This window comes from Monopterus albus, unplaced genomic scaffold (assembly GCF_001952655.1).
Source record: "Monopterus albus unplaced genomic scaffold, M_albus_1.0 scaffold454.1, whole genome shotgun sequence".
NCBI classification, from domain to species: Eukaryota; Metazoa; Chordata; class Actinopteri; order Synbranchiformes; family Synbranchidae; genus Monopterus; species Monopterus albus.
The window spans coordinates 113,275-113,631 of NW_018128334.1; positions in this window are offsets into that span (position 1 = coordinate 113,275).

Sequence of the window (357 nt, forward strand, 5' to 3'; positions counted from 1 at the left end):
CGTGGGCAGCGACAGTGACGCCTGGAGGGGCGTGATTGGGAGGAACGGCCCCCCCGATCTGAACCCGAGTGGTGTTTTGTTATTGGACTTCTGTGCTAGTCACAGTTTGTCCATAACAAACACCATGTTCAAGCATAAGGGTGTCCAACAGTGCACATGGCACCAGGACACCCTAGGCCGGAGCTCGATGATCGACTTTGTGGTTGTTTCATCTGACCTCCGGCCGTATGTCTTGGACACTCGGGGGAAGAAGGGGGCGGCACTGTCAATTGATCACCACCTGGTGGTGAGCTGGATCCGATGGCGAGGAAGGAAGCTGGACAGACTTGGCAGGCCCAAACGGATTGTGAGGGGCTG